The sequence below is a fragment of the Hermetia illucens genome, chromosome 6 (assembly GCF_905115235.1).
Source record: "Hermetia illucens chromosome 6, iHerIll2.2.curated.20191125, whole genome shotgun sequence".
In the NCBI taxonomy this organism is placed as follows: domain Eukaryota; kingdom Metazoa; phylum Arthropoda; class Insecta; order Diptera; family Stratiomyidae; genus Hermetia; species Hermetia illucens.
This window is the reverse complement of record NC_051854.1, coordinates 10,206,617-10,225,655: the sequence shown is the minus strand read 5'-3', so window position 1 is coordinate 10,225,655 and position 19,039 is coordinate 10,206,617. Positions and strand designations below refer to the sequence as shown.

At 44.7% G+C, this 19,039-nt stretch overlaps 1 long non-coding RNA gene across 4 annotated transcripts in view; it reads right to left on the bottom strand.

Annotated features, from left to right (window-relative positions):
- The window catches only part of LOC119659764, a 111,372-nt gene that overhangs the window by 46,543 nt on the left and 45,790 nt on the right, over positions 1 to 19,039 (bottom strand). For 3 of the 4 annotated variants that reach the window (XR_005250368.1, XR_005250369.1, XR_005250370.1), the window contains one exon: positions 14,495 to 14,791. This is a non-coding gene — a long non-coding RNA (uncharacterized LOC119659764). Of the gene's footprint in view, positions 1 to 58; positions 298 to 14,494; positions 14,792 to 19,039 lie in introns of those variants that run through there. The other variant, XR_005250367.1, reaches the window with a different exon arrangement.

The following is a 19,039-nucleotide window of genomic DNA, read 5'->3' as shown; positions in this document are numbered from 1 at the left end:
AGTTATTGATATCAATCTGTATCTTCTGCAGATGATTTTTTAAGTGAATTTCACTTACCTTTTATTTAAACACGTTCCTATTTCCCTCGATATTGTAACCATCGCTCTAATTATCGTTCAAGCAAAGCAAAAAAATCAAAATTTAAAGACATCTGAGTTCTTCGAGCACCGATTCTAAACTGGTTGACATAACAACTGAAGTAAACAAAAGCAAACTAGATTTTCTACTGTCATCCGATCGGCTTTGCTAGTTGCCCGGTTAGCATGCTTGAAGCGATTCCACTGATTCATTTGATGTCAAACGCGACATGTTTAAAGTGAGACCAATTCAAACATGTCTTGTTTACAGTGGGACTAGTCAAGCCGTTCGGAACATAGCAGTTTACCTATTCCGCTCTAGGTTACTGCAATTGGGATTACTCTGCCCGGGTAAATTCGAATTGTGGCACCACAATTGTGGAAAATTGCACACGGGTTTTCCGTAATCCGAGTTTTTGATATATATCTTATCAGCTAATTTGTATGAGGGAATGTTTTTGAATTCAATCCTAGTACTCATGCTAGTGGAAAGTCTGGGGAAGAAAATGAATAGAAAAACGCTCTATCTCATTGGAAAATGGTAAAGGACAAAGAAGAGGCTAAAATGTATGTATGAATGTAATTTAATATAAAAATGGTAGGAGTAAGAATATAATATAACCATTCTTCGGAGTCTTTACAAAGATACCATTTAACAAAAAAAAACCCTAGTAGGTTCTGCCGGAGAAACTTGAGACTCTGTTGAATATTTCTCAAAAAACCGTGTGTAAAGGCACACACGATTAGCAGGACTTGGGATACATTAAAAAATGAAAACTTTAGTTAAACACTCTAGCAACTAGACTGCATTTCGTGGAGGTAACGGCGAGAAGAAGGTCCGAGCCTCGTCACATCACTCCGCCCCCAACTGAAACCACGCAGGTTCAGTGCAGGAACCCGGGACGCGATTCCGAAAGCCAATGGTGTTACCGGGTGAATCTGATGCTTCGCGAGTCGTCCGCTGGTTTGACGATCGGTTCCAGTCTCGACAAACAGAGCCATTTGGGCCGCCTCCGAATGTCAAAACAGTGCCCCGGTCACTCCAGGACTTTAAAGAAGCTCTCATATGGTAGGTGCAGTAGTTTCCGAGAAGCGTCCACACTAATGCGTACTTGCCAGCATGTCTCGAGGTCCCTGGAATGTTGACCTCCGACGTCATATGCTCCAAATGTGGAGTCGGCCACACTGTTGAAACTGCATCCTTGAGCAAACCCAGCATGCTCGAGTCGTTTAATCCTGATAGAATATCCAGTGGGGCGCCGTAGATTCTCGCTATACATCATCTCCGCGGAGCTAACCGCGAATTCCTCTCGGTGGAGTGTATGAAGGCCGAGGAGGACAAAAGGCAAGGACGGCGACCACGAGGGATGGTCGCGAGCCATTAAGGCGGTCTTTAGCGTCCGGTGCCTACGCTCCAGCATCCCATCCCATGAACTACAGATGGTATGCAGTGGCCCTGTGGCGTTTGAGCTTGCCTAACTCCGAGGACAGAGAATACGTCTACTTCCTTTTTAAATTATTTTTTCCGAGTTATCACAATCTCGGCAGATGCCGGATTTTACCTAATACTAGCACTAAGTGCCAAGCATTTAGGCTCGGACGATCCTACCTACTTAAAAACTAAAGGGGCACTGGTGGTGGTGGCCGGTGGTAGGTCAGTGGGAGAATCCGTCCAGTACTCCCCGCAACATCGAGCACGTATGCAAAATGGTGTACTTCTGCATGGTTTGAACCAGACTGTGCGAAAGTCCCAGGACATCAAGGGAAGCCGTGAGGGATTTAGGTACAATACCTGTAGCTGACAATATTATGGGAACTACAACCACCCGCTCGAGACGCCAAATTTCTTTGATTTCCCGAGCCAATGGCTCATAGTTCACCTTCTTCTCCACGTATTTCCGTTCGATGTTGCTATTATGGGGGATAGCAACATCAATAATATACGCGGAGCGACCTGTCTTGTCAACTAACAGTACGTCAGGCTTGTTGTGTGCGGTATGGCGATCAGTCAGAACTTGCCGGTCCCAATACATGCTGTAAGCAGAACTATCAAGTACTGCTTGCGGCTCGTATCGGTAAACCGGACATGTCCCCGTGATCAGCCCATGCTTGTATGCAAGGTTTTGATGGATAACCTTACATACAGTATTATGCATGGTCATGTACTGCACCGGTGCCATAACAGTACAGCCAGAAATGAGATGGTCCAACGTCTCTAACGCCGAACCACACATTCTGCACTGGTCGTTCTCCACCCGTTCTTTCATGATGAGCTTTTTATAAGCTCGGGTGGCGACCACGCCATCCTGAATGGCACACATGAACCCCTCCGTCTCAGCAAAGAGCTCCCCAGCACACAGCCATCTGTTCGACAGATGCAAATCGACAAATGGCTGCCAAAGACAATTCACGTGTTTACCGTGCATTGCCTTCGACTTCCATTCCTCGATCCGCTCTTGGTCCGACTTCACCCCACTCAGAGGATTGAAAGATCGATCCTTCAAGTTAAGTGGAGTCAGTCCACAGTCTGCCTTACAGACAACCGCATGCAAGGGACTCGCCTGCTCTTTGCTGTAAAAATAAGCGCGCAGCGAGTCGACTTGGCGATGATGTTGTGCCGCCACGTCAACCACGCCCCTACCTCCGATGTCACGAGGCAGGTTCATCCGCTCCACGGCAGACTTTGGGTGATGCATTCGGAATTTGGACATAGTTGTCCGTATCCGCCGCTGGACGTTTTCCAGGTCGGTCTTCGTCCACGGCAATATTCCGAATGCATAAGCCAGTGAAGGGATAGCGAATACATTCAACGCGCTTATTTTATTTTTCCCCGAGAGATGCGATTTCAGCACCAGCTTTACACGTCGCAGGAATTCGGACAGCAGAGCTTCCTTCAGATCACCAACTCGAGCATGGGTTCCTTGCAGAATTCCTAGGTACTTGTAGAAGTCTGTCTCGGTCATAGCTTCGATGTGGAGGTCACCAATGCTATGTCCGGCATGCGGCTCGTGATGACCTTTGCGGATGGCTTGGATTCGACATTTGTCTAATCCAAACTCCATCCGAATATCACGGCTGAACATGTCTATTATTCTCAACAGACTTCTAAGATGGTTGTCAGTACCAGCATACAGCTTGATGTCATCTAGGTACATCAAGTGTGTCAGTTCGCACTTAGCACGTAGGCCATATTTTATTGCAAAACCATGCCCTCTAGCATCATTCAGTAACCATGAAAGGGGGTTCAGTGCCATACAAAACCAAAGAGGACTCAATGAATCCCCCTGGAAGATGCCCCTCCGTATACGGATGGGCACCCTCAGATGTACGGACTGATAAGGTGGTATGCCACCCTTCCATGACTGTCGCCAAAAACTTTATTAGTTTCGGATCAATGCGATACAGATGTAGGATGTCGATTAGCCAGGTATGCGGAACGCTGTCGAAAGCCTTGGCATAATCGATATAGCAACTGAAGAGGTTTCTTTGGCCTCTAGTTGCTTGTCCTACAACTACCGAGTCGATAATGAGTTGCTCTTTGCAACCCCTTGACCCAACTCGGCAGCCCTTCTGCTCCTCGGACAGAATGTTGTTGGTCTCGAGGTGCGCATTGATCCTTCCACTAATAATGGACGTGATGAATTTGTAGAGGGTTGGTAAGCAAGTGATCGGTCTTGTGTCTGCGGGGTCCTGCACCGTGTCCTTCTTAGGGATAAGGTAGGTAATCCCCGCAGTGAGGAAAGGTGGAAATTCCTCCGGCCGACTCATGACCTCATTAATACTGCGTGCCAACCGACTGTGTACACTGGTAAATTTCTTATACCAGAAATTCTGCACCCGATCCAGACCTGGGCCCCTCCAGTTCTTCGAGCTGTTTATGGCTCATCGAACTTCCTCTTCGGTAACATCCGCGAAATTCATGCCAGGTGTATTGACATGGCGGGTGCCTTCGGCGGTAATCCACTCAGCATGCTCAGCATGCTGGGCAGGTAACCCCCAAAGTCCACCCCAATACTCTTTCGCTTCCGTCACCGAGAACTGTATTGTCTGGGCGCTCTGTTGGGATTCGTTGAGAGATCTGAAAAAGCTCCGCTGGTTCCTCGCGTATGTTGCATTCTGGACACGTCTGGAATAACTTTCGCCATACCGCCGTAACCGACTGCATATGACAGAAAGTTTCTGTTTTAGTGTGTCCAGAATTTCAACAACGGGTGTCTCACAGGGGATGGCATAGTTCCGGTAAACCCTCTGCACTTTGTTTCTCACCCATCGTTATTATTATTATTAAATTAAAAAAATTTAAATTATTATTAAAATCAGTTTACTGTCTGTCTGTATACCTTTTTTTAGAAGGTGGAAATCTGCAAAAGGCACTGGCTCTCATGGAAACCACCCCGACTCCCCCAAAGCTCCGTGGAACTACTATAAGGTATTACATCACGGGGTTTGATTTCTCACATGTTATTTGTACAAAATCAACGTGTCTATACCGATGCATTGGTCCGCACCGGATTTAAAAATAACGCAATGAACAAGGGAATTCGCGATGATAAGGGGACATGATGTACATGATGTTCCACAGCAATGGGCCCACTACAGAGCTCTTTGGGACACCCGCAGAGACAACGTACTCCTGGAGTCTGTTATCAGTGTCACACCAAAGACTCCGTTCTTGTAAATAGCTGTTGACAATAACTGCAAGATAGGCCAGAGATTCCCGTAATAGGTTCCAATTGGCCGAATTGAATGCATTTCTCACATCCAGGCTCACCACCACGGAATATTTTCTAGTACCACCCTTTTCGTGGATTGCATCTTCGGCCAAGCCAGTAACGGTTTTGATGGCTTCAATAGTTGATATGGCTTTGTTGAACCCATACTGCCGATCTGGGATGCCTCCCTAGCTCTCAATAACCGGGAGTAATCAATTGTAGATAATTCTCTCTAGCATTTTCCCCACAGTGTCTAAAAGACAAATAGGTCTGTAGGAGGTTGGCTCACCTGGAGGTTTACCAGCCTTAGGCAGTAGTACTAACTCCTGTCGCTTCCATGCCGCTGTAAATATCCCTTCGGACATGCAGACTTGGAACAACTCAGCAAACATGTCCGGTATGGATTTCACGGCAAGCTTAAGGGCCCTATTCGGTGCGCCATCCAGACCCGGAACTTTGTTATCTCTTATTCTAGCGTAGACCTCCAGCAGCTCGTCACTGGTGACTGGTGCTATTCCCGTCATATTTAGAGCTCGCTCTCAATGCCCTCCTCTTGCTGGGGGAATAACAAAGTCTGCGGAGATGAATGGCCTCTGAATCGCCCCATCACGATTTTATAGGCGCTCCCCCACGGTTTTACGTCCGCTTCCGAACATAATTCCTTAAGCATTCTCTCTTGCTCCGTTAGAAGCCAAGCTTGAGAGTTTTGCAGGCTTCCTTATAAGCGCGTTCTTTTTGCCCTTGGTCGATTCTGCCTACCGCCTTCTTAGCGGCTCTTCTGGCTCGGTGACAGGCTAATCGAAGGCTAGTCAGTTCAGTATTCCACCAGGCGCAGCAGGACATACCACGTGCCAGTGCAGGGCTGACAGACGCTAGGCCTACGATTGAGGCAGACCTCCCTTTCTGAAAGGTGTTAACATAACCTTCATTGGCCAGAACTATATTCAACTGTGCAAAAGCATCTAATAGACTGCGGCCCCTTGCATTTGTCTCTCTGCTATCCGACTCCCAGGCCCAAAGCATTGAAGTCACCAGCAGTGACCCTTGGACTACGACCCCTTGCCCCGAAAGCAACACTGTTAAGCATTTCCTTGGATTCGGACAGTGTCAGACTTAGTGGGGCGTAACAGCTGTACACATATACCCAGTTTATTTTCGCTCACACAAAACCGTTGGCTGTCTTACTTCCAGTGTAATACCATTCGCCGCCATGACGGTTTCAATAGGGTTCGCTAATGATGGCAATTTCCACCTCGGATTGGTAGGTGGTCTGCAATGATTGAGATTAATTTGAATAAACTCCATTTTTCCATTGAAGTCGGAGCTTTCCTAAATTTCGGACATTTACTACTTCCGGCAATATGCCGACAATCCAGTCCCTCCCTTCCTTTACACAATAAACATTTAGGGTCCCTATTGCATTATTTGGCAATATGGCCTTTCTCCCCACACCTTCTACATCGATCGGACCGATCAATGCCGCTGGTGCATGCTTTCGCGAAATGATCAAACACGAGGCACTTGAACTACCCCTTAAGAGAAATCTGCTCTCACGGGCAACCCATCCGATTCGAATCTTCCCAGCCGCCAAGAACTTCTGTCCACTAGTAATCGCAATGTGGCCGTTTAAGTATTGCCATAGGCTTTCCGCAAACTCACAATGGACTACTCTACTAGTTCCTCCAACTTGAACTGTTCCATCAAGGCAGTGCAAATTCCTCTTTTGGATGTAACTTCACCGAGATCCTTGGACTGTATATAGACCTCATGTTCTTGGGTCCATACTGTGACTCTCACCGCAAGTAAGTTCTTAACTTGAGTTTGGAAGCCAGTTTTTCACAACCTGAAATTTTCAGCTCACCCTTCTGGGTCCTTCAAATCTTGCTGACATTTCCGCCTAGATCTTCTAGGTCTGGGTCAGCTTTGGCCTTTTTCAGTATCTCCAGTAAAATTTTCCTTGCTGGAGATCACAATTGCTTCTGCGCGAATTCGCACTTTTGCCTTCTTCTTCGCCTTTTTATTAACTGCTTTGGTCTATTCACTGTTTTCATTCCCCCTGGGTAGGGGTACGGTCGTCTAGTACCAGCTCATTCAGTTATTAATCTAGCTTGGTCTCCTCACTCACTGAAAGCCGGCGGATGAGCTGTTCCTTCAATCGGGCATAGGAGCAATCCACCAAAACCTCCCCGACTAGCCCGATGGTCTCCTCGTAGAAGTGCGTGACGTCTATTGAAACGTCCGCGAGCGCGAATTGCGCTTCCAATTGACAAAACCGCGAAGGCGGATTGCGCTGCCGAAAGGGGGGCACCCTAACCGCGACAGCTATCAGAGGGAACATCGTGCTGCCCAATATCGCTTTGCCCTCCTGCGCCGTATGACGTTGTAGAGTAGAGTCTCGGGGAAAACCGGTGCGGAAAGAAAGAAAAAATATTATGATGCCTCCCCCGAGCAATGCAACCATCGACGTATGCGCATTGAACGGACAATTTTATTGAATTATTATTTTTAAATTACCAGAATTCGTGTTAATTTGGCTACAGATTCAAATATTTCATTAACTTAAATATCCTCCAGTTTGGGGGTTGGGTAGAGCTGACAACCCTACACGGAAAACCAACGTTACGAGGCCACCGAAGGGACCTCAGACATAATACACTCTCCAATGACGAGCCCGGAATAACGATTTGTGCATTTTCTAATGGAACGGGCGCTCCCTGCACAGACCGAATGCTGCTCACCAGCTAACCCTACCCCCTGTTGATACCCTGTTCTAAAATAAGGCAGCAACAGCAGTGCAAGTGATGCGCTGGACAGGGAACGGTTTCCTGGAGAAGAGCCACAGTAAATCCTGTGCTCAGAGTAGGTTTCCTAGTCAGCCAAAAAATGAAACCTGTTGTTATCGGTTTTGAAAACTTAAGCGAAAGGCTATACACTCTGCGCTTGCGAGGCAAATTTAGATATATAAGCTTCATTAACGTTCACGACCGTACAGAGTCGAAGAAGGATACCTTCCACGTGACAGTAGAACGAACCCTCGAAACCTGTCCCAGGTATGATATTAAAATTATACTTAGGGACTTTTACAGCCAAATAGGGACGAAGCCCATTCTCAGGTGATACGGCGGCTCCCATAGCTTACACCAAAATACAAATGATAACGGATTGCGGATTATTCAGTTAGCAGTATCGCACGAAATGGTTATTGGAAGTACCTGGTTTGCACGGAAAGCAGTCCACAAACAAACGTGGGCCTCTCCAGATGGGACCACTTTCAACCACATTCGCCACATCCAGATCGAACGCCTTAATGAATGTCAGAAGATATAGGGGAGCAATATAAACTCTGATCACTATCTCGTTGGTAAGGTGCTCCGAGCTCGAATAACAACATCACCAAGAATACTCTCTGACAATCAGGTGAGAATTCACACTGAAGCCATCCACAACACACCCCTCCGTAACGCCTATAGGGGGAACTGGACGCCACAATAACCGTAGTCAACAGAGTTCCTGCCGATGAAGCGTCAATAAACGATCTTCACAATCACCCGAAGAGCGTTATCATTGATACGGCCACAAACATACTTGGCCCTAGCTGCAAAAGTAGTCGGAACGGCTGGTTCGACAATGAATGTAAGCTAGCAATGGAACGGAAGAATGCTGCATACCGAGTAATGTTGGATTTCCAAAGAACGCGGGCACTCGCAGAGACTTATCACGAACTCCGTTGAGTGGAAAAGCAACTTCACAGACGGAAAAAGGAAGCCTGGGAGAACCAATAGGTATGTGAACTCGAGAAGTACAGAGAGCAGGCGCGCAAGTTTTACCAACAGGTCAGCAGGAGTAAGCCTTATACACCTCGATGCTCATCCTGCCGAGACAAAGAGGGAAATCTGATTTCCGACAGAATGGGCTATTGGAGCGATGGGTTGAGTATTTTGATGAACTGCCCAACAATCAAAATCTCGGCGAGTTGGAGCTCCCGTCAACTGAAGACGACGGACAATACTGCCACCGCCAAGTATAGAAAAAACAGTTCATGCAATCCATCGGCTTAGAAACCATAAATCGTACACCAAGCAGCTCATCAACTTTTGCGCAAGGTGTGGAGCAGCGAATCAATGCCTGACGACTAGCCAAGAGGCATTATCTGTCCCATACATAAGAAAGTGAGATAACACACAGTGTAATAATTATAGAGTTATTACGTTGCTGAGTACCATCTACAAGATATTTTCCGCTATCTTGCTAGGCTCGATAGCCCCATACGCCCAGAACATCATTGGCCCATACCAAAGAAGCTTCACTCTAGTCAAATCAGCAAGACATCAAATATTCTCTCTGCGGTCTCTGCGGCAAGCGATGAAAAAACTGTTGGAATATGGACATCAGTTGCACCATCTTTTCATCGATTTCAAGGCCGCCTATGACAGCATAACCATTGTAAAATTATACACGGTCATGAAAGAATTCGGTATCCCGACAGAAGTGATAAGACTGACTACGTTCACCCTGACTAATGTGCGAGGCTAGATAAAACAAACAGAATAACTCTCGTGACCGTTCAACATTAACAACGGTCTAAGACAAGGGGATGTCTTCTCATGCATCCTCTTTAATCTGGCCCTCCAGAAAGTGATTCGCGATGCAGATGTCAATGCAACCATCCTCGTCAAGTCCACCCAACTATTGGACTACCCAAACGATATTGACATTATGCGAAGAGCAACCCGAGATATACAATCCACCTTCATCCAGATCGAGCAGGCGGAGATTGGCGCCAGACCTTGAACTGCACATTAATGAAGGCGAGACGAAGTACATGGTGCAAAAACCAAAGAAGGAACAGCATCGAATCGCACTGGTCAAACGAAAACAATAAATATAGGAGACAACAATCTAGGGTCGAAAATGACAACCGATAACAGCTATGACGATGAAATTTGCGCACGGTTGTTGGCAGCCAACAGAGCCTATTTTAGCTTACAAAAGCTGTTCCACTGTAAACCTCTTACCATGGGATCAAACTTCTAACTGCAGAAGACAATGATGTTGCCAGTCCGCAAAAAAAATTGCAAACTCTTAGCCGCGTTCGAGAGAAGAATCCTCCGAAGAATTTTTGGTCTCCAACATGCGGATGGACGATTCCATAGCCTACATAACGACGAAATCTATGAGCGATACCATGACAGTCTGGTTGTGGATAAAATCCGGCTCAATAGGTTACGGTGTGCGGGTCAACAAATTCATAAGATGAGGAGGATCTAGCCCAGAATGTCTACAAGGGCAACATCTATGGTAGAACAAGGAAACGAGGAAGGCCGGTAGACAGCTTTTAGGGATATCGAATTGGTGGACCTCGGGGCCAAACCAGGGTGTCTGGGGTTCCTTAGTAAGGCGGGCCTAGACCGGATACCGGTTGTTGCGCCGTTGAGGATAATTAGAAACTATTTCCTTATTGTATGTAAGGATTTATTCACATCTCACTTTCACGATTGTGGATTATTACGAACGACGAATAAATGTGGAATCAAACTTAAATCACAATCCACAAAGCGGCCTATGCAACCTGCAGGGCCACCAAGCTCCCTGATAAGTGAGATTCATGAACCGAGATAAGTAGCTCTGAAGAGACAATGTGCAAATAAAGGGTTTAGTGAAAAGAAACGCGTCTATCATAAGTTTCGCGGTATTACTTGGAATTACTTGAGCTTCTGCTGTGTTAATGAGCTGCGATAGACAGATAGCAGAAATATTTCGAGCAGATTTCAAGAGAAGGGTTTGCTCATCCTTCTCATGAAATAGAGGGAAGCGGCAGAAGCTGACGGCATTGCAACTGAACTCTAGAAAGCAAAGAGCTGCGATCCAAAACTGTGGCTCAGTAAGTTCTTCAATCAATTGGAGAGGATAGAACACCATCTTACTGGCAAGAAAGTTTGCCCGCTTCAATATGAAGAACAAAAGAGAGTCCAACATCTTCATACCATGAAGGTTTTTGAATGCATTCTTGATATCCTTGTTCATGATATCGTTTCAATAACCGTGAATGAAGCCGGGTTGGTCAAGAACTGCGAAACTTCTGACGCAATATGTGTTTCATTTGTGGATATAGAGAAGACGTTTGAACGTAAGCCACACAAGCTCACCTGGTATGCTCCGCGGCTTTACCTAGTGCTAAAAGAACTCGCTTCATTACGATCCAAAAAGTAAAGTTCGACCGGTGACAGGTGTACAAAAACCGCTTCATATCCTTGTCGGTTTTCATCAAAGCAGCACCATGTCGCGGGACACCCAACGTTCAGCACCCTGCACACTGCTCTATGTAGATGATGTTTTCTTAGCGTTTCACAACCAAGCGGAATAAAACAGAATTTTTCATGACCGAACTAAATGGTCAGGCATTAGGGTAACTTGGATGAAGCGGGGTTCCGAACCTGGAATTCTTTGTGATAGATGCATAAACTAAAATTTACCGCAGTGTCGCTCACCTGTCGCCATCTATAGTTCTGAGTGCTAGTGAACTATCAAATACAATGAACCGCGCCTTCCGGTAATGGAGACCAAGATGTTGCGTTAGACCGACGGTGTAACATACCAGGATGACATCGCAAATAAGGGCACCCGCCGTCGATATGGGGTTGTTCTTATTAGGAAAATATAGCGAAAGAGACGCTTGAATGGTATGCACATTCAATTCGCACTGACGAGAGCTAATATGGAGCATTACGAGTAAAATCGATAGGAAACGTCAACCGAAACAATGATAGTTTCATAAGCTAAATCGTGATTTGAGATCCTCTCGTCTCCACTCAGATCAGGCCTAAGAGCGAGAAAAATGGTACAATCGATTCATTCGAGCCGACCTCCAACTGAACGGGTCAAATGCTAAAGAGGCAAAAGTGGAAGACGCGATCTAGACCGACTTTTCTCAATGAATTCGTAGATTCTCCTTTTTCTACAGAACTTGCTTTTCAAAGCAGATCAGATCCTGAAAACAGCACATCCCATTCCTAGTAATTTTTATAGGTATTCCGTAGAGCCCTTAGGTATTTCCGTTTTTAATCAATGATTTTCGATCATTTCTGGGGTACCATTGTTTATTATCTGTCGTCATTTCAAAATTGTTTGTTTCTAATACGACATTGGCAGACCTTGGACTGGTCCCACCTCCAATTGATCTATATACTCCAACACAATGATATTCATTCATTCATCCATCCATTAACGCTAGTAAGTTTACTTGACGGGTAGCTACTGGAGATTTTTCCTATTTGTTCCTATTGTATCTTTGATGGTCACAGTCAATAGAATCTAAATTTTTCCATGGAACTACGAACTAACGATATCAATAGTTGTGCTTCCAAAAAGTGTAAGTTTGTTTTTGAACTTGCCTCAAAATTGAGTCCCTCTTCGTTATCCCAATCAACTATTGCTATGGAGGAGTTTTTTTTTTTAAGTCGAAAATGCTTTATTTCCATCTTACGACATTCGCGATAGATTAATGAAATAACTCCATCAGAGCCTCTACTAAACTTTTTCCTAATTTCTAATTAGGCGACACAATACAAAAAGTATCTAAACTTCTCTTTACGATGAGAACTTACAACCGAAATACGAAAGATGTGAGTAATTTCTAAAAGCTTATCGCCGAAAACGTCAGTCTCCATATTTAACTTACTCATTGGTGAGGACGTATGGGGAGTGAATCCACTGTGCCCAGCTATGCTTCAGTTGAGAAGATACTGGGCTAGCGTACGGATCGATTTTTCCAACCTATCAACAGATTGAAACTTGAAGTTAGTATGCTACCAAAATGATCTGCTTGGAGGTAGCGTCAGTTATCTAAATTATTAACACGAGCGTGGATGAGGGTATCTGCCTCCACGAGTCCAATCCTACTATCGCCTTTAGAACTGGGGGGAGCATATACATAGTTTTAATCTGTCCTCCTCTGGGTATTGCGAGGCATATGCTAACTGTGCGTAAAAATCTAAATATCCGGGATCTGAGATTGCTAAGCATTTCTATCTTTTCACGGTCAGTTGTCGGAAAATCTTTTGATAGAGTGCGCCCAACGTGGGTTCACGCATGTCCCTATTGCATGCCTAGACAAAATTGAAATAAAAAAGCGGAGAACGAGCAAAAACGATTCCTAATGTCATATCGAGCTTTATCTTTTGGTCATTACAGTAGTTGTTTAAAATATTTGGATACTATCTGAGAGTAAGCTTTCCGTACTGGGGAAGTTTTTATAAACAACATAAAGTGCATAAATACATAATTGCATAATATCAAACGTGAGCAGTGGTGTGTTGATAGTGATATTGTGTTGATAGTGATATTGTGTTGATAGTGATATTGTGTTGATAGTGATATTGTGTAGCATTGATTATTGTCATTGTTTGTGACGCCAAATATTCTCGGGCAAACAGCTGGTAAGTTTGATAAGTTTCTTCTGTGTACATTTGCTATCTATTTTGAATCGGATGTATATGACGCATGTTGCCGCTCTCCTGAGTGTGTGTAGCTATGATTTGCGCTGATTGAATGAAGATATCGCAATACCGGCGGCAACCACTTATCAACTAATAAAAGTCATTAAATGAATGTTGGTATTTTCCTTGACTAAAGATTGGATGCTGAAATTCACTTCAATGCCATCTTTGGAACGAGCTATTAGCAATCTGGCAACAACATTTTAAAACATTGTTTCATGCATTTTAATAGCAAACATCATAAATCTGAACCACATACGAGTATGCATGCTAGACGTGCAATAAATCGTCTAGAATTCAGTGACGCCACCGGCTTGATGCACTTCTACTTGATAAATTTATTTTTTATTATATTTGCTCTACCAGTGTGTTCATAGAGATGGTTTCAAAGGAAGTAAGAACCAAGGGAACTAGTTACCGGTATTGGGTCTAGTGATCAGACCTTCATTATCCCCTTTTATCGCCTTTGCCTTCAGATTCAGTTTCTTCAATAGACGGTGCCTTCTACTCAATGTCAAGTTAAAGGACGAAATCTGGTCAGCCGGAGGGGATACCGAGCTTAAGTGGATGCTTTCTGCCCCGCAATAATGCAACCAATGTCCGCTTAATCCTCTCCCAATTATTAGAGTAGAATGTTGAACTAGGTGTACACTATCTACCGCTTTCTCGACACAGCACTTAAGAATACAATACAGCTCATTGGGTTTGAGTTTTTACTTTTTTACTGGATTCCCTATCCTTTCAGGTAAGCCACAAAGAGATTACAGATAGGTCCTTCATATTTTCAATCGCTGGTTGCGAACCATTCTCTAGAATATCAGAGAAACCGTGGAACTTATTTCCTCCGATCTCCAGGCAGTTCTCTTCTGTATCAGGAGCAGTACGCCGCACACGGGCATATGCTTTCACAACATATTCCTCTTAAAGTGGGTAATGCTTAGTTGAATGCCCCAGTTTGTAATATTCCCTTTTCACGCCGAAGGTTTTTCGTACCTCCTAGGTGCCTATTAACGTTCCAAATGTGCCGATAATATAGATTCTCTCCTCATTTGCATTAAAAGCAATTTAACTCACTTCCACAGCTCTTGCTGGTATATACTTGTACAATATTTGACTAAATGCCCAAAAACTAAACATTTTGAACTATAAGTTTAGCGTTATTTGATTTCTAAGTTGAAACATTACCAAATCTACTTTTATTCTTCTTACCTTTAGCACGGTTGAGTGGCGCCTCTGTATTCTCCCAAAATATCAAAAACTCCTCCTTCACAGTGGTGTCGCCGATGCCTTTACTTTGGAAAACGTTCTCCTTTTCTGTTTCAGACTTTTGTACTATGAAGACGTCTTTCTTATTTCTCGGCCCTGCCATTTATTCGCCTTGTCCTGTGACAATCTGATGAAGGAGTGCATTGACTAATATGCAGCATTTCTTCCATTTTCTCACTGGTGTTTTGCGAAAACACTCCGGAATTCCAAACGATACCTAATGGCCACGTAAAGCGGTCTCTAAACAAAAAAAAAAATAATTAAATTACAGCGGTGAAAATGGGCAAATCGTAATCAAAAAAATTGAGTACTACTATAGAAATAGTGAATATAAAACCAATGGTCCTCCAGGTTTGGAGCTGGGTAGGGCCGACAACCCTACACGAAAATCCGAGGTTAGGAAGTCACGGAAGGAGCCTCGGGCAGGATGGATTTTACAACTACGAACCCGGCAGCGAAAACGGAACAATGATTTCCGCATTTTCTCATAGAACGTGCGTTCCCTGTACAGACTGAATGCTGCTCAGCAATTAGGCAGTACCTTCGTGGTGGTGCATCGGAGTCGCGAACCCGGGCGCCATTGTTGGCCGCAGTAAATCCAACAGATGGCCTGGCATCGGCTGGAGGACAAATGTCAAGTATATTAAGTATGACATTTGTCCCCAGAATTCTCAACGAATTTATAAACACTCTAGTCTCGTCCGCCAGCCAACTGAGGCCCTTAGGTAAAAAGCAGACCAATCCAATAAAGTAAATAGCAAAAGAAGAATTGTGACATAGTGTAAATTCATAATGAACGAGATAAATTTGTGCAATAAATGAATTATATATAAAGAATAGTAGTTCGTTATTTTAATTAGTGGGGAAACAGACTTTCCAAAGGTGGTGACCCCAAACAGTTAGGAATAGTTCTTGCGGGAGTGTGAAAATTCAACGGAATTCGAACCAGTGGCAATCACAAGGGAACACAATTATTTTCATGGGATATACATATTGCTTTTTTGAGTAGTTTGTTTACTAAGTTGAGGATTGGCATATCCGACATCCATAAGGAAACTTCGTATGATGTTTATGTGCGATAGGCCCTACGAATAGCGCTCCGGATTTTGTATGTTCAGGCATTTGGAAAAAGGACTTAGGTAGTACTAGTCCGCAAATGATGTGCAGTAGATGATGGGAACAACAATACAGGCAACTATATTCCTTCGTTATTGAAATCGGTTTACTGCCTGTCTGTCTGTTCGTCATACACGTATTTCTCGGAGACAATTGCAGTGATTGATACCAAATTCGGTGGAAAGAAAGGAATTGTGAACGCTCGCGCATACAGTGAGTTACATCCTTTTACGTCGACTTTAAGAGGAGGTCGCCATTCATTCAAAAGGGGAGTGTACATTTTATTTCACCAAATATAGTCATGTGAAGTTTCAAATGAGAGGTCCTGATTAATACTTTCCGAAGCCTTAGTTTTGACATTTGTTGGAAAGGTGGGGAGTGCGGAGGGTAAAAAATGATCATCTCTTTAACAGAGCCTTTCTCAGAAACTACCAAACCGAAAAATTTGAAAAAAATCAAGAAGCTGCTACTATATGGTGCTTAGGTTCCGAAATACTCTTTATACTGATATCCTTTCAAATAAAGTTAATAATAGCATATTGCTGTAATTTTTAGTAATTGGCTGCAAAACCCCCGTTAAGTTCACCTTAGCACCACGAAATTGCAATAATATAAGCTCTAAGATAGGACATGAAAGTGGATATTCTAACATAATATATGCATATATTACGTGCTAGGTACTAATGGGGCAAATGCACACTCAAATTTCTTTATATAAGAAACACACAAAACCTTTCATACCTTAAGCGTTCAGCTTCCGGTTTCTATTTCAATAGACAAAGCTCAATCACTTGGTGAAAGAGCTGACATTAGGCAACCGTGCCGCCAGCCAACTGCTTTGTGAAATGAGACAATCGGGTGAGGATAAGATTGGGTCTGGGCTGCTGAACTCCCTCTGGTTTCAACGACTCCCGGAGAGCATCTGCGCCATTTTAACCTGCGCAGACTGGGAATCGTTCGAGGTGGTATCCGCCACAGGACAAGATGCATGAGGTTTACGGCCGGCCCGTGGTTGCGGAAGTTTCCCGGGACTCGACTCGAGAAGTTAATGACTTGAAATCGATGGTGACAACATTGGCCGACGCGGTCACCAGGCGTGCGCTTGGTGATCTGGTGGTCGCACGTCGGGTCCCTCATCAGCCTCGACGATTCGTTGGTATCATCAGAAATACGGAGCTAATGTGACTAAATGCACCACAGGTTCTACGTTTGGCTCAACAAAAAAATAAGATTCTCTGGGTGCTTCTTGAAGCTACCCGAAGCGCAGTACGACGTTACCTTACAATCTTCAACCCCCTGAGCAGACGTTGCTTCCTGGTCGACACTGACGCTGAGGTATCGGTTCTCTCTGTACCCCGTCCGAACACCCTTATTCCATAAAACTTACGTTTGGCGGCCGCAAACTTATCTTTCATCTGCACCTATGCGCGTTTCATTTTAGCGGACATCAGAATCCCCATATTAGGCGCAGACTTCCTGTGTCATTATGGACTGCTGGTTGACATGGAGAATAGGACCTTGATAGACCCCGCAACCTCGTTACAGACGTCAGGGAAGATTTCTTCCTTCCGAGATGACATAATCTCAATAATTTTTGAGGACGTTACCATCATCATCGCATTCGCGCACTATTCCGAAAGTTTCGAAACATCACTACGGAAAGTAGCTTCTCCGAACCGATGAAGCACGATGTGCAGCACCATATCACTAACACCGGCTCTCCAATCGTCTCAAAGGTTCGTCCTCTTTCACCCTAGAACCTTGTTGTTACGAAGAGGGAGTTTACAAATTTGATGAAACAGACCATCAAACAGTTGTTGGTCCCTAAGCCAAACGTCAAATGGCGGCCACGCGGAGATTATAGGCGATATCCCATATCACTCATCCATGATTTCGGGCACGCACTCAGGAACTGCCGTGTTTTTACGACCTTGGATCTAGCCAAGGCGTACCAACAAATCCCTGTCACTCCCGAAGGCATTCCGAAAACGGCTATCCGCACACCTATCAGACTCTTCGAGTTCACTAGGATGATTTTCGGCTGCGCAGACTTTCCAGAGGTTCATCCACTCTGTCCTACGAAACTCCAACTTTTGTTTCATCTACATGGATGATGTTTTGGTCGCTTCCGCTTCCGAATCTGAGACCTCAGAGCATCTCGTGTGCATTTTTCAATGTCCCTTTGAGACCGGACTTGTCTTAAACGTTGAAAAATGCAGATTCTTACCCCTGATTAAGTTGTTGATTAAGAGTTTTCACTACTAACCACGGTGAAGGAAGGTTTCTTGCCCAAGGCCGCTCATCATCAAGGGATCCTGAACGCCTACTTGTCTAGACCCGAAACTAAAGACTCCCGCGAGGCCCCCCCGCGGCTGAGGCCGTCTATGCGTTTCAAACGGCCAAACAACAGCTTGTTGATGCAACGCTGCTAGCATTTCGCCAGATGCACCCTAGCTGTGTTCGTCGATGCCTCATATACTGCGGTAGGCGCCACTTTTCACCAACGGGTGAATCAAATCTGGCAAATTTCGAGCTTCTTTTCGAAACAACTCAACCAAGCTCATCGTAACTACAGCCCCTACGATCGTGAGCTAATCGTTAATTACCTCTCCTTTAAATATTTCCACTTCTCCCTTGGGGACAGGCCGTTCACAGTGTTCACAGACCGCAAGCGTCTAACTTTCGCGCTTAAAAAAAGCTGCAAAGAGCATCTCCTCGCAAGCTTCGGGCAGTTTGCTTTCGGCATCCAACCACCGAGGCGCAGAAAGACGACGCAGAGCCTGAGGGCAAACTCCAAATAGAAGTTGAAGTAGTTTCCTATTTTCGGCTCAAACTTCTACTTACTCCTACCTCAAACAGGGGACCTAGGTAATTTATTCCGACGATTTTCGCAAGAAAATATTTCATGCAATACACGATCTTGTGCACCCCTAATATGCTCTGGCCTTCCATGAACAAGGACGTAAACTTTTGGGCCAAACAGTGAATCGCGTACCAGAAGTGTAAAATCAGCAAGCATATAAAAACAGAAGTAGAATTGCTTCCTCGGTCGATCAAGCGCTTCCACACCATCCACCTCGACATCATTGGCCTTTTGCGAGACTCGCACGGTAGTATTGCCTCACAATCATCAACAGGTTTACACGGTGACCTGAGGCAATACCTCTGACTGATATTACGACATAATCATGCGCCGAGGCCCTCTGTCGAGAATGGATTCCGCGCTTGGGTGTACCAGTGAACCAAGGAATGCAGTTTGAGTCTACTCTTTTCTCGGAGTTAGGTCTCAAACGTCACAGAACCACGGCATACCATCCGCTGTCCAATATGATGCTGTCCTCCTCGGCCTTCACACAGTTCACCAAGAAGAGT